At 43.8% G+C, this 14,861-nt stretch overlaps 1 protein-coding gene across 1 annotated transcript in view; it reads left to right on the top strand.

The window, feature by feature from the left end:
- Nucleotides 1-2,773: 2,773 nt before the first annotated feature.
- Nucleotides 2,774-14,861, top strand: part of RABGAP1 (RAB GTPase activating protein 1) — a 539,836-nt gene continuing 527,748 nt past the window's right edge. Inside the window, exon 1 of the mRNA XM_033960742.1 lies at nucleotides 2,774-2,889. The gene's annotated coding sequence lies outside the window, so the exon portion shown is untranslated. The remainder of the gene's footprint in view (nucleotides 2,890-14,861) is intronic.

Raw genomic sequence — 14,861 nt, 5'->3', positions numbered from 1 at the left:
GTCTTGTACTAAATGAGAGCTCCCTGGTGGATTCTGAGGTTTTTCCTACCCCGTCAACGTAAAGTTGTTGAATTGAATTTGGGATTTCAATAAGGAATGGTGGATAAAATTGTTTTATTTATTTTTTTTTTTTTTTTACAGTGGTTGATTTTCTTTTTGTATTATTAAACTTTACCATTGTCCCTATTGAGTTTAGAGTATGGTTACACCTTAGAAAGGCAACCATAATGCCTGAAAAGCTCTTATATAGTAACATTTTTTGGAAATTTTTAACTGATCTAATATAAAAGGTATTTCACTGCTTGCAAAGAACTCGACAACTGCAAATTCAGCTGAGATTTAAGGCCTAACCATTGAGACAAATGTTTTAATAAGACTTTGGTAAATCAACATTTAGAACAAATATAAGAATAAACTGTATTGGGGCTGTTTTCATACAAGAAGAAAACCCCTCTTTTACAAAATAAAGTTTCAGGTTCTTTATTCAGTATTCATCTCTGTGTTCAGTTATTGAAGGCTCAGAGACATTTCAACTGCTTCTGTTAATAATAATTACACAACTGTTCCATTTCACTCACTAGATTGGGGCAGCTATTAATATGTCCATGGAGTTCTTCAAGAAGGAGGACACATCCTTTACAAATTCAGATAACTTTTCCCCCCTTTTACTAAGGGCTCCTTTTATCAAGGCGCGCTACGGAGGTTAGTGCGTTGGACAGTTCATCCCGCGCTAACCCCCACGGCAGCCTAAAATCCTAACGCCTCGTCAATGGAGGCGTTAGGTACTAGCGCGGCAGGCGGTTTCCGCGCATTAAACCGCTACCGCGCCTTTGTAAAAGGACTCCTAAGTGGCGGTAGAGGTTTCTACTGCGGCCTGGAGCGCTAAATGCTCCGACCCTGCTCTGCTCCAACCTCTACTGCGGCTTAGTAAAAGAGGACCTTTATAAGCCAAGTGTGCTGCCAAAGTAATACACTTGGAAAGTAATTTTTAAAAACCTAAAGTGCTAATTAAAAAAAAAAAAATTGATCCATACTAAGCTTTTATACATGAGACTCCTACAATAATCACCAACAGCACACAAAGTTACATCTGATTCAAGGAAGGTGCATGTACTCTCATCCAGGTAAATGTCTATTTTATACACTTAAACCTCTTAAAAGTATTATATGTCTCAGCCGGTGCCCACACACACACACACACACATACACACACACACATACATACGGTATAAGTCATTTCCACATATAGAACACACACAGAAAATATGAATTATATGCAGAGATTGTTTCAAAATAGTTAAAAAGGATAATTATTTCTCAAAGGTGCAGTAACAGAAAATTACAGTTACAAGGTAAAGAAAGGTCTTTCATTTATAGATTCCAAGGCAATAAACATGGGAATGTAAAGTACAAATCTGTGCTTAAGCTTGGGTCCAATTTCACCAGGCTAGGAGACATTTAACATTTGTGATGGATGCCCTTTCCTGAACACGTGTGAGGCATATCACAAACTGTGGCGCTGGAAGCACTCTCTTTAGAGACTTCCCAAAAAGGGATCCTTCTTCCTTCCTCCAGGCATTGAAGCTGGCCGATTTATATCGGTGTCTCCAAAGTGTAGCGAGAGGCAAACCAAAGACAACAAATGCTCAAAAACTGACCCCCGCCGTCTCTCCCTCGAACCCTTCACACTTCACACTCCCCCCCCCCCCCTTTCCCAACATTGCTTTTGTTTAACTTCTCCAGCTCCAGCAGCGGTCACTTTCTCTCTCAATGTCCCCACCTCTTGGCTTCAGCATCTCTCCCTCTCAAATCCCCATGTCCCCTTTCCAGCATCTTTCCATCTCAAACCTTTTCTCCTCCAGCATCTCTTGCTCTCCTTCCCAAATCCCCCCCTATTCCAGCTTCTCTCCCTCTCCCCTATCCGTATTCTAGCATAGTTTCATAGTTTATTTAAATTTTGATTAAAAGCTTATCCAGAGGTACAAAGCGTTGTACATAGTAATTTAAAATAGATGGGAGATGAACATTTTAGATAATTAAACATACACCAACTAAACAAACATACTTATAATAATAATAATTTTATTCTTATATATCGCCATACCGAAAAAGTTCTAGGCGGTTCACAACAAAGTGAGCTAATACATGGGATACAGATAAAATACAAATTAGAATAATGGACTTAAAAACAGATAAAGACAGAAAGCATTTACAATATAATGCAGAAAATTCCGGCATGGCAGGGAAAGAAGTCATACATTGAACAGATAAAATACATCAAGTTGAATATAAGGAACTTGATTGAAAAAAAATGAAGCAGAATGCATTAAGATACCAGCCTATCAAAGAGTTGAGTCTTTAACAATTTTCTAAAATCTAGATAGGAAGAGACCTCTAACATAACTTTTCCAAGCCATGCATTCAGTTTAGCGGCTTGAACTGAGAGGGTTCTCTCAAGGAACTTCTGAAAATATTGGGGGAAAAAGGGAAGAACCACAATTTCTTAGAAAGAATACATAAAAGGAAAATCCAATAGGAAAGGGGAACAAATGAAATAGTACGGAAGCATCTCTCCCTCTCCTCCACGCTCTGATCAACTCTCCTCCTCCGGCATCTTCACTCTCCAAGCGCTACCTCCTCAAACGTATCTGACAAGTCGCTCGCTTAGCAGCAGCAATTCATACACGTTACCACGATAGATCCTTCCCACAACTCCCGCCCCCTCTGACGCAACCTCTTCTGTACTGCCTGTCCCGCCCCCTCTCTTTTTCGACGCAACTTCCTGTTTCCGGCAGGGCGGGACGCGGCAGAGGGAAGCTAGGGGTCGATCGCGGGTATGCTCTGTAAATTGTTCCTGCTGCTGCCGGGACCTCAGAGACTCGTTTGAAGGTATGACGGGGGTGGGGGAAGTTGTAAATTAGGGCGAGATTTCGGGCAGCGCACAGGGAGGAGGGGGGGAGACGTATTGGACAGGACAGAGTGGAGGAGAGGGTGATAAGATACCAGACCGCAGGGGAGGGGGGTACTTGAATGCATGTGAAGAGGGGTGCACGGCGCGAGAGGGTAGCCAAATGCGTGTGATTTGGTGTCTCTGTTTTCGGAAAATCCATGTACGCTGTTTTCACACCCTCACCTGAAGAGGAACAAAACAGTGCTTTTTTTTTTTTTTAAGATATTGCTAAAAGTGTGCACGCCATAGCAGCCATATACATTTGTTTCTATATCTGAGACAGTTTTCAGTTGGGCCATTTAATCCTGGCAATTGCTTATTTACCTGCATGAATGGCTTTTTGACATTTTCTGTCTAAAAGATTAAAGAAAAAAAGCTAATAAGCAAAATTGCTAAACAGCATAACCTTTCGGGCAACTAAACCATACAGCTGCTTTTTCCAACTTCTACTTTTTATCCAAGGACTTTATTTTGCTTCTAGTTTGCTTTTATTTTACCTCTGTACTTGCAAGGCAGGGCAACTGTGCAGAAGAGCTGCTGCATATAGCTGATTCTGTTGGGTGCAGAGGAATTTGACTGGTTTTGTTGTCTATTAGTTGGCTCTCTGATGGCATGCATTATTTGGTTCAGATCACTGTACTTTGAGTAGAATTGGTAGGATTAGCATTTGTAGGAAGTCTGACTTACTCTCTTAAGGGGTGAACAAGTAGACAACATAGATTAAATTACAGCAGGAATACCAATTATACATTGTGTATTGACTGTCATGAGGGACTTGTACAGTACTTTATTTCTAAGCAGTCCCCAGTAAACTAGATGTCTTTAAGCTTACAGCAAAACAAAATATTCTTTAAATGGAGGAGAGTGTGGTGTAGTAGTTAGAGCTACAGCTTCAGCACCCTGAGGTTGTAGGTTCAAACCCCATTCTGCTCCTTGTGACCCTGGACATTACTTAATCCTCCAATGACCCAGGTACATTAGATAGACTGTGAACCCTCCAGGATCTGTGGTGGTGTAACGGGGATGAGGTGAGGGTGGACTGCCCCGGGTGCTGGCATCTCTCTGTTCCCGCGACACCATGCTTATGCCTTCCCCCCCCCAGTATCTCTTTACCGTACTAGTGCAAGCAACTTCTCCGGCTTGCTGTTCGCTCCAGCCTGGCTCCCTTGGTTGTAGGTGCCAGAAAGTGACGTCAGGGAAAGCCAACGCCAGTGCAAGCAGCAGGCCGGAGAAGTTGCTTATGCTGGCAAAATTTAAAGAGGTATGGGGTGGAAGAGCGGGTGTGGGGAAGGAGCAGGAGAGGGGTGTGGGAGAAGTAGAGAGAGATGGAGAGGAGGGCACGGGGTGGGGTGCCTCCTCCCCTCGCTACGCCACTTGCCAGGACAGATAGGGAAAATGCTTGAGTATCTGATTTGTAACTGTTCTGAGCTAAAAAATTGAATGAATGAATAAATAAATCTCTTACACTATCATTTTTGTAAATATACCTTCTCAGCAGCAATATTCTCCAAAAGAGCTGTATGTGGTGGCTTGATTCATTCATTTGTTGTTACATTATGTACTTCCTGAAGCCTTGCGTGCTCTCTGAAATCATTCTAACTGTTGTAGTGTAATAAAACAATGTGAATGTAAAACTGAACCTGGCAGTAGTCACAGTGGCATGGGTGTGTACTAAGGAATCTAAATTATATAATCAAAAGAAAGCAACAAAGGTTCTCCAAATAGCGTGGGTTCTGGGTGTCAGAGTATATCAGGAAAGCAGAGAGTATGAATGCCTAGTGAAGGATCATTGGAACAGCCATGACTGACTTATTTAATTCATTTTCTATTCCGTTCTCCCCAACGAGCTTAGAACGAGTTACAGGTGAACATACATAATGTATAGTCAAGACGGGTTACAATTTGACATACGTCTATACCATTTGACATTCGTGCTGTACATATCGTTTGACATACTTACAATACATTTTGAGGTGTTTCCTGAAACTCAGGAGATCAGGTACTGATTGTAGGTTGGGGGAGGGGGGCAGGTGGGTGGACGCAGAGTAGATTACAGCCTTTCATCTTTGAAAACCTGCATTCAAGTTCTTGCTGAAGCTCAGAATGAAATAGATTTCATGGTTTCAGTGAAGCAGCTAGTGGTCACTTCTTTGCTTAAATCCATACAGTGGGAGAATTCAAGCACGCTAGTTAGACACAAAGGGACCTTTATGGTGGAGAGAGGAAGAAGATTAGAGGTTGGGTAAGACCTGTGATAGTACAGGGTGCCCACAAAAATACTCCTTGATTTTAAATGGTTACAAACCCAAAATTTATTGGAATATTCTTTCACCTTTGCGGCTACGGTTTCATCAACTCATAAAGTTTCAGATGGTATCTGTTAATTACATACACTTGATGTGCGCTCTACCTGTTACTTGGCAAACATCGATGCGATAATTGAGCTCGGCCCAGACTCTGAAGCATATCTGGCGTGATCACATTTATAGCTTCAGTGATGCGTTCCTGCAGATCATCCATAGTCGTGGGTAGTGGAGATACGTACACTCTGTCTTTCACGTGCCCCCAAAGGAAAAAGTCAAACAGTAATGTCCGGTGATCTCGGGGCCACTTGAGGAATACCTGGTCATTTTGTCATATTGCATTGTCTGAAGGTTGCAACTTATAAGGATGAAAGTGCAAGCAATTGTGTAAGATCTTGCTAACCATGCTTTTTGGGCCTTGTATTTGCTGTCATCTTATTTATAAACATATTCCAATAAGTTTTGATTTTGTATCCATTTAAAATCATGGAGTGTTTTTGTGGGCACCCTGTATTGTAAGCAAGTTCAAATGGGCATTGGGTAGGGATATCAGAGTCATGATAGACAGCATACAGCGTAATTGTTAGTCTTTTGTGCCTGAAAGCAATGAAAACAATTTCTTAGAAAAAATCTTTATATATTGAAAATATTGATGTTTAAGGTCTCTGGGGTCAAATAGCTGTTTGAGAACAGATAAACATTGGATAGATGTACTGATGATTATTACATTCCCTAGCAACAACAGCAGATGAATCCAGAGACCAATGGGATAGCTCACATCTACCAGCAGGTGGAGATAGAGAAACTGATTAACAGGTGGTCCTATTGGCTGGCACTCCTCCTGTCTCATCAGTAATCTCTATCTCCCAGCAGGAAAAGGTCGCTATTCAACTAGCTCCTGAATTCTGGCTGTGGCTGGAACTTTATTTTCTCCTGTTGAGATTTTTCTCTTCAGTGAGACAGGGGTGTCTGGCTGAACGGTGCCGGCTTTAGAGGTTACACTTGGGCCCCCCCCTTGTCCCTGCCTCACCCTCCCTCCATTGCTAGAGGGTCTGACTGGGTCTCAATTTTTTTCTTCTTTCCCTTCTCTGTTAAAAAAAAAAAAAAAAAGAGACCACAGTTGCTACATTCTGCCATGCTTTTGCTGCAAACTGGCTTAAACCGGCCCTAACAACAAGCTGTGAGTATGTCTGGCTTTTACAGTTGTTTGAACTTCAGGTTCTGTTTGGGAGTCTTAGTACTGTGGGTTCGGTCATCATACATTTAAGGCATGGATATTTTATTGTGGCTAAGTTTTATGACTAGAAATCCTTGGAGGGAGCCGGGACTTCCCGCCCTTTGCATGCACGCGCTTGGTTTCCTTGTTGGTTACAACGCAGCAGTAGCGGTGCAATTTCATGCTCGCACTTGTTCTCATTTATTGGGTTTCAGTGCAGCAATAGTAGTCCTGTTTATTCTGAGGCTCTCTTTCATCGGTGTTTGTCACGGCCATGTGCAGCTGATTGTGCAGGTGCCAGTTTATAGCAGCATGAGATGGGACATGTTTTTTCCGGCGCTGTGGGCCGTTCTTCTGGTTATTCCCTGAGTCTGATTTTATTTCTATGCAGGCCGCGGCAGGGTAAATTTTGCGAGGCTTGAATCCGACTATGTTTCTAGGAGCATTGATGCAGCGGCCACGTGTCAGAATCAGGCGTGTGCTTGGGTCTCCGGCGATGGTGGGAGAGCTGCGGCGTTCCGGTAGTTTATTTCCAGCTGACTTTGCTCAGGGTATGCCGAGGCTTCTCTCCTTTCCGGTTCAGACAAGTTGTATGTGTTTCACCAGCTTTGGGACAAGCTTGGGCAGCTTTATATGTCTATGTCTGTGTTCCTGCTGTACTCCCTTGAAGGAAGCTGCTTGTTTAATCAGACTCTGGGGTTAGCACTCAAGGGGTTTACCAGAGAGACTCTGACCTGTGCTAGGTCACCCAGTCTCGGTTTGTCTCCGGACTGGGGCGACATACGGCAACTCACGGCACGGTGAGATCAGCAGTAAGATAGTGCCCTGTATTTCACACAGGTATCTCATTGTCTCTCTTGGGGGTCCCTGCAGATTGAGCCTTTGTCTGTTGGTAACTGTTCTTATTTGGGCCTCTGTGCTGAGCTGCATGTGTCTAGTAGTGGCACAGGATATATATGCCTAAAGGTAGTACAAACAGTTTCCAAGTTTGGGCTGTCTCTGTGGGCATAATGACAGTGCGCATCTTCCTGTGGCCAGGACTCCCTTTCTCTATTTCTGAGGGAGACTGGACTTCAGATTTCCATGCTTATCACGCTGGTTTCTCCTGTCACCATTTTCTCATGGCACATGCTAGACGGGCTCCCCCGAACAGACAGGAAGGGCTGTACAGCTCCTTTTAACCAGGAGCCAGTCACCTATTCTATCAAACCCACGGAGGATCAAGCGCTATGTGGCTGTTAGCCTCATCCCTGAAGCTCTCATTAGCGATATGAGCTTTGTCTGCTACCCGTAAGGATGCTGTTGTTTTCCACAGGGCGGTAGATGCAACACCTTGATTGAGTCTAGTACGTATTCACTTTAAAGGACATACGTATTTCGCTCATGTTACATGGGGTTAGTACTGTTTTCATGGTTCCAGTATATTCCTCTTTACATTGTGAAACTTGATTTTTCCTAGGAGACTCTTCTTGCAGATCCTACAGTCTCATCCTGCCATTCCCTGACCTTCTGCACTTCATTCTGAGGGGATCTTGACTTCTTCCAATGACTCTTCAGGCTTTCTCATGAGGGAGAAGACGCTTTAATGTCAGGTCAGGGGGCTGTGAAGATTTTTCAGGATGCTTGCATCTTTGCATCCTCCTCAGGTTTCCAGTTTGTTCTTGGAGTCTCTGTGTTTTGTATTTCCCTTTTCAGTGTTACTGGTCCTCAGGACAGTTCTTGTAGTTCTTCAGGAACTAAGGGACGTTGTTCCACTTACTGCTAGGTGCCCGAGACGGGGCCATTGGGCAGGCTGGATCCCATTCTGCTGAATTAGTTTCTCGGGGTTACACATTTCTGCAGACAACCTGGGAGTATATTTACATTTTCTCTATGGACTCCGAATCGGCACTTGGTTTGCCTGCCTCTCTTGGAGCGGCGCTTTCGGTTTTGGCACATGCCATTTCGCCTACTCAAGGCTTCACGAACGTTTTAGGTGATGTGGGCGGTGGTACCGTTTTGGCGCTACCAGGCGATTCATATAATTTCTTCTTGACTGCCTGCTTGATTCGGACGACTTCCATTCGGGCCATTTGACTGACACGAAAAGGGTGATATCTTTTCCTCAGTTCTTTACACGTGCATCTTTGAATTTGCACAGCGCTCTTTTCTCCTGTACTATTTATAGGTATATCTGGGTGATGTTTTTATTCTTATAGGAGAGACATGTGTTTCTTTCCAGAGACTTGGGCGTGGGGGTCTCGGTCTCAGATTGGTATTCTTCTTCGCTTACCATGACCAAGAGTATGGGATTCTGTACAGTTTCTGGGATCCATATTGCTGACTCCATTGGGGACTTCGGCTTGCTTTCCCCTTCTTACGCTACACCAGTCGCTTTTGTTCCGGTGGTTCCCAGTATCTCAGGGCACCAATTATTTGGTATGCTCCTCCTGTATCACTCTGTATGATTTGGTGGCTCAGCGCGATTTCTCTTTTCAAGGCATGCCTCGGTCTTTGCTGGACTATCTCGTGACCACCGACCATCCTGGGCTGTCGGGTTGGGGGGCTCCGTGGCTTCCATCCTCAGCTCCTGGAGTCTGGTCTTCAGAGGCGACTCAGTACTTGTTCATTCTTCTGCTCTTGAGCAGGGTCAGGCTAACTTTCTGGAGCTTCAGATCATTCTTCCGGATTGCCGCTAAGGGTCCTTTTGGTCAGTATTAGGATGGGGGTATTTCTCTACTGCTTGGGCAGCAGGTGTTGTACTCATTGGCAGGTGAAGTTGTTCTGCTTCAATGGGTGGACTCTCATCTTCATCTTCTGTTGGCAGATCCTTTTATGGATCAGGATAAGAGTTTGGATAGACTTTCTCTTCGCTGAATCTGAGCATGGCCCATTTCTTGTATGTGACAGTGTACAGCGCTGTGTACGCTCTGGAAAGTGTGCATGTTAGTAATAGTGTAATCTTCTGCATCCTGGATATTGAGATTTGTGGCTCAAGCGTTCTAGCTCTTTTTATGGACGTGAGATCTGCTTGACCTAGACCTCATGGCCTCGTCTCTCAATTCTAAGCTTCCTAGCTTCTTCGGCGTGCCCAGGGAGTGGGAGTTAGAGGGGGTAGCTGCATGGCTCCTTTCTCGCTTCTGCCTTCTCTTTTTCAGTGTTTTCCGCAGGCTGATGATGGCTTGGATTTGCCACCTCGAGCTTGCTTTCCGGGCACAGTATTTGTAGAATCTCTGGATTGGCGGCGCCATCCTTTGCGGATTTGATGAGTCTTTCGACAGCCGGACTAAGAAGTTTCCTGGTATCTCCGGCTTTGCTCGCCTAGGGTCCGTTCAACATGGATATTTGTACTACTTTAGTATTACGACCTAGTTTTTTTGAAAAATCTTGGCTGATGTGTAAGGGTTATGCGAAGCAGGTTGTTTCTTCTCTTATCCAGGTGCTACGGACGTCTTCTCCTGTGGCTTCTGCTTCCTTTTGGAGGTTTTTCCTTTCCTGGGTGCTTCTTAACGTTTGAACCACTCCAGAGTTCCTTTTTGGCACAGGTGTATTGCCGAGGGCTTAGCGTTCAATTCCCTTCAGCTTCTAGTGCTATTCTTGGTTTGTTACAAGGGCTAGGTATATTGCTCTTCGCTTACTTCTCAGCTTCATGTAGTTCAGGTCCTAAACAGGGTGCGGTATATTCATGCGCCTCTTAGAAAGCCCGGTTTGGAGTACAATCTTCACGTACTTCTTCTCAGTTTACCGAAGGCTTCATTTCATCCTTGTCTTTTGGGACTCTAAAGGGCTGTGCCGTTGAACATGGGGTTTCTTGTGGCCAGGCTTCAGCTCTGCAGTTTTCTATGTTGCAGGCCTTGTTCAACGGGGATTCCTATTTCTGATTTCCGAAATATGGGGTATCAGTTCGGATGGTACCATTATTTCTTTCTAGGGGGGTGTCATCCTTTCTTTTATGTCATGCTCGCTTTTCCTTCCTTCTTCCTGGGAGGAGAAATTGGGAGCAGTGCTTTTATTCACTACATTTTTTGATATGTACATAGCGTTCTCTGTGAGCTCGGTTTCTAACGACTTTTAGTTGTTTATATCTCCTTTTTGTATTCTTCAAGGGACGCCTCAAATGTTTGGCGGCGTCCGAAGCCTCCATCGCTCAATGGGTCCAGGAGGACATTCTTTATGCTTGCTTGCTGGCAGGGAAGCGGTTGGCGAAAGAATTTCATGACCATTCCGCTGGAGCGATGGCTACTTCTTGGGCTCGGCCCAGAGGTTTTTTCCTTGGAGGAGATTTGTCTGGCGGCTAATTGGTCTTCCGAGAGTGCTTTCTCTCCGCATTTCTGCTTGGATGTGGGGGCGCATGCGGTAGGGGCGTTTTGTGCTTCGGTTGTTGCGGAGGCGGCGTTTGCTTCCCACCCAGATTGAGGATTGCTTTGCTACATCCCATGGTCTCTGGATTCATCTGCTGCTGTTGCTAGGGAAGGAAAAATTATGTTCTTACCTGTTAATTTTCTTTCCCTTAGACGCAGCAGATGAATCCAGAGCCCCACCCTTTCTGGATATTGTCTCTCGGTTTTTTCTTTTGCAACTTTCGCAGTTTGTTATTATGGCAGGTTGTTTCCTGTATTATTGCATTTTGAGATGTGTTATGGGAAAGAAGTTTTTTACATGCTATGCCTATTGCTGGTTACGTGTGCTTGGGCAAGGAGCTATACTGATGAGACAGGAGGAGTGCCAGCCAATAGGACCACCTGTTAATCAGTTTCTCTATCTCCACCTGCTGGTAGATGTGAGCTATCCCATTGGACCAGGTTACACTAGCACGAGGTAGACGGGAGGCACGGTCGCTCTTTGGACAGTCTAGGGCTCAACCTCCTTTGGCAGCAAGTAACACATGGCCCCTAGTCTAAACAGACCTCCTGGTTAGCAGAGGAAAGGATGATATCACATGTGCTGTAACCACGCCCGCTTCACGAGTCTTATTATCAATCCCTCTTCAACAAGACTTCGTATCCTGGGTATCATGTTTTTTCTCCTCCATTCATGAATGATTTCCTCCTTAGCCAGTTAGCAGGTGTAAGACGTAGACCTTACAGCTTTGAGTCCTCATATTAGGCTTCCTCGCGGTTTCTTCTTGCCCAGGGCGGGCCCTTATGACGGGTTGATGCTACATGTATTCACATGTAACCTGGATTCATCTGCTGCGTCTAAGGGAAAGAAAATTAACAGGTAAGAACATAATTTTTCCTTATAGTAGCCCCTTCAGTTACATCAAATATGTAAATGTTTATTGAGAGCAATAGAAGCCATGAATCTCTAGATTAAAACAGTGGCTTGTAACTTAACACTTCTGTAATATTTGAACAAATTTTAGGTTAAGACTCAAAACTGATTTTGAAGTGCATCTTTAGTTACTTTCATGACTGAAACAATTCATTTATATTCTAAATTGAATATAAAAAAAAACAGATTACAAAGAACCTGCTTCTTATAGGATTTTATGCTATCATATGGGGAAGAGGGGGGAAAGCTTACTCCCCCTTTTACAAAACCACAATAGCGGTTTTTAGCACAGGTCGGCACGCTGAATGCTCTATGTTGCTCCTGATGCTCATAAAGTTTTATAAAATAATGGGTTAGTGAATCAGGTCAAAAACTTGTAATTCTTTGGTATATAAAACTCCAAGTTTAATAAGTACCCTGTTTCCCCAAAAATAAGACCTAGCCCGAAAATAAGCCCTTGCATGATTTTTAAAGATGCTCCTAAAATAAGCCCTAGTTAAGTTTGACCCCCCCAAAGCCCCCCCCTGAATATTTCTGACATTCTGACTCCATCCCTGACACTATTGCTGCCTGATTTGCTGAAAAAAATCAGACTCATCAATTCAGCAACCCCCACCCCTGCTGCTTTAGGAGGCCTCGGAGCGGAGGTATGTCAGTGTCATGGTGGGAGGGTTGGTGGGTTTCTACTGCACTAGGGGATGGGTGAGAAGGAAGGAACAATGCTGCACCTGGGGAGGGGGGACACGACAAATGAAAGAGGAAAAATTGGGGTAGAGGAAAGGAAGGGAGAGATGATTGTTGTACATTAAAAAATAAGACATCCCCAAAAATAAGCCCTAGTGCGTTTTTTGGACCCAAAATTAATATGACACTGTCTTATTTTCAGGGAAACATGGTAGTTAACTCATTTTACACTATTGAGATTCAAAGTTTGTAAATAAGAATAGCTGCCTAATGGTTAGAGCACTGTTTTAAATCACACAGTTATGCTGCTTCTAGTCTTGGGCAAGTCATTTAACCTACATTGCCTCTGGTACACATTTAGCACCCCCTTTTATCAAGCCCCCCATTCTAATCCTATAGGTGGCTCGACATTTAGCTTGCGCTACTTGGCAGCGCAGCTTGTTAGATTGTAAGCTCAATAGAGTGCCTGATTATAACTCATCTTGAGCTACTGTTGAACATAAGAATTGCCATACTGGGACAGACCGAAGGTCCATCAAGTCCAATATCCTGTTTCCAACAGTGGCTAACGCAGGTCCCAAGTCCCTAGCTAGATCCCAAGTAATTAAACAGATTTTATGCTGCTTATCCTAGGAATAAGCAGTGGATTTCCCCAAGCCATCTCAATAATGGCCTATGGACTTATATTTTTAGGAAATTATTCTAACCTTTTTTAAAACCTGCTAACTGGTTTCTCCATATTCTCTAGTAGTTTTAGAAAGAGTAAACAAGTGAGCTAAATCCAGATCAGAAAATTGATTAATACATAGCTAGATGTTTAGATATGGTAATCTTGGGGTCTGATGTTTAAATCCTAGTAAAAATTGTAAAAGTGCAAAATAACATAATTAAAAAAACTTTATAACATTTTAAATTCTCTTCAAAACATTCAGAGTCACTTTGCTTTGTTTTCTGTAAAAATCACAGACTTTTTGAAAGTTAAAAAAAAAAAAGTTTCAGGAATTTTTACTGATGGTTTAGCTTGGTACTTTGATTAAATTTTATAGATTTTGCAGTGTTCCTTTGCCCCCCCCCTTACAAAACCATGATAGTATTTTTTAGCACAGGCCGACATGCTGAATTCTCAGCGCTGCTCCCAACACTCATAGAGTTCCTATGAGTGTTGGGAGCAGCACAAAGCATTCAGCAGCCGGCCTGCGCTAAAATCCGCTATTGCAGTTTTGTAAAAGTGGAGGGTTGATGAGGCTAGAGGGATAGATTATGGTGGTAATGCCTTCACAGAAAAGGCTATGGTTGTATGGCACAAACTTCCTAATAGAGATGGTGGGAACAAAATCAGTACTAGAATTCTAGAGAATCGGATTAAGTAGGATCTGTGATATTGAACTAGGTGGGAAAATAGGCAGACCAGGTGAGCTCTCTTTTCTCTGCTGCTGAGTTCTGCTGGTGTGACTTGGATTGTCATGTAACATATGCCTTCTTCAATTTTGTGCAAAATGAGTTACATTCAGGGACAGTAGGTATTTTTCTGTCTGCTTTTACCTGAGAAATTGGTAGGTTGAGTGATTTGTCAATATTACAAGGAGCTACAGTGCGTTTTGAACCTGAGTTCCATGGTTCTTGACTAGAGGTCTGCACAGGAACAGGGATCACGGGAATCCCACGGGTCCCGCGGGAATCTCCCCAACCCACGGGACTCCCACAGAGACCCCCCTCTGGCCCACGGATCTCCCATGGGGACCCCCCCTCTAGCCAACGGGACTCCCATGGGGATGGAAGGCTTTGGAAGTAGGGTTCGTCCATATAATATAATGGACATGTTAGCCTTAGTAAAGAGGGGGTTTATAAGTTAATTGCCGGAACAGAAAACAAAAAAAGGGTTCCACCAAAGAGATTCCACAAGGAAAACAGCAGCGCAAACACAAAAGAAACTGTGGAATTGATGATCCTGTCAGAAGTAATTGCTGCTTTTTATAGGGACGGGTGGGGACAGAGAGGATCCTTATGGGGACGGGTGAGGACGGAGAGGATCCTGGCGGGGCGGGGATGGGTGGGATTTTTGTCCCCGTGCAACTCTCTATTCTTGACCCACTGCCTTTAACTGTTAGACTACTTTTACTTCTTACTGTACTGACCAGATATTTACTAGCATTTTAGACAAGAACATAAGAATAGCCTTGCTGGGTCAGACCAATGATCCATCAAGCCCAGTAGCCTGTTCTCACGGTGGCCAATCCAGGTTCCTAGTACCTGGCCAAAACCCAAGGTGTAGCAATATTCCATGCTACCGATACAGAGCAAGCAGTGGCTTCCCCCGTGTCTTTCTCAATAACAGACTATGGACTTTTCCTCCAGGAACTTGTCCAATCCTTTCTTAAAACCAGCTATGCTATCCGCTCTTAACTAATATCGTTAGAAATCTGAGTCAAACAGTAGAAAAATAGAGGAGTCTGAG

The sequence above is a fragment of the Geotrypetes seraphini genome, chromosome 10 (genome assembly GCF_902459505.1).
Source record: "Geotrypetes seraphini chromosome 10, aGeoSer1.1, whole genome shotgun sequence".
In the NCBI taxonomy this organism is placed as follows: domain Eukaryota; kingdom Metazoa; phylum Chordata; class Amphibia; order Gymnophiona; family Dermophiidae; genus Geotrypetes; species Geotrypetes seraphini.
This window is presented reverse-complemented; position numbering and strand designations above follow the sequence as displayed.